The sequence below is a fragment of the Myotis davidii genome, unplaced genomic scaffold (assembly GCF_000327345.1).
Source record: "Myotis davidii unplaced genomic scaffold, ASM32734v1 scaffold332, whole genome shotgun sequence".
NCBI classification, from domain to species: domain Eukaryota; kingdom Metazoa; phylum Chordata; class Mammalia; order Chiroptera; family Vespertilionidae; genus Myotis; species Myotis davidii.
The window spans coordinates 3725145-3725833 of record NW_006285779.1 but is presented as its reverse complement, the minus strand read 5'-3'; positions in this window follow the sequence as shown (position 1 = coordinate 3725833).

The window sequence follows — 689 nt, the reverse complement described above, 5'->3', positions numbered from 1 at the left end:
CCGCATGGCGCTGGGCTTCCACATCGGGGCTGCTCGGCGTCCCCGCAGAGGCCGGTGACGGGCGGTGAAGGCACGTGGACCTCAGATGGCGCCACGCACGGGCTGTGTGATGGTGGGTAAGTCTCCTAATCTCCCTGAGCCTTGACGGGGGTAAAAGTGGGAAGATTGAGGGAGGGTGATGGGAGGCTCAGCCTTTCCATTCGTTTGGGTCAAGGGGTTGCCTGCTTTGGGGCCTAAGGAGGAGATGAGGTTCGCAGGAATTGTAGGTCTGAAGTGGCTATTTATTTTAACGAATATTTGGGGAAGCAGCTGGTAGCTGTTTTTTATTTTTATTTTTTTACAGCTGATGGGGTGCCAGGCGTTAGAGACCTTCTCTCCAATCCAGACAACCGCTCATTCACGGAAGAGGAATCGGAGGTTAGGTAGCATTGCGCTGGTCAGCACCACAGGTGGGGCTCAAGCCAGGTCAGCTGGGAGGTATCGTTGAGTTAAAGCCACGCAGTCTCCTCCGGGACCGGAGCTCTGGCCGCCGCCGCTGCGACCTAAGCGGGGAGGGTGAGGCGGAACCTCCTAGGGGGTCCCCTTTGTCCGCGCGGGGAAAGCTTTGGAATTCTCATTTTCAGGTAAGCGATTTTGGCGGTTCCCAGAGAAGGTTGGAATAAGACCCAAACGAGGGACTTCTGGCTGGT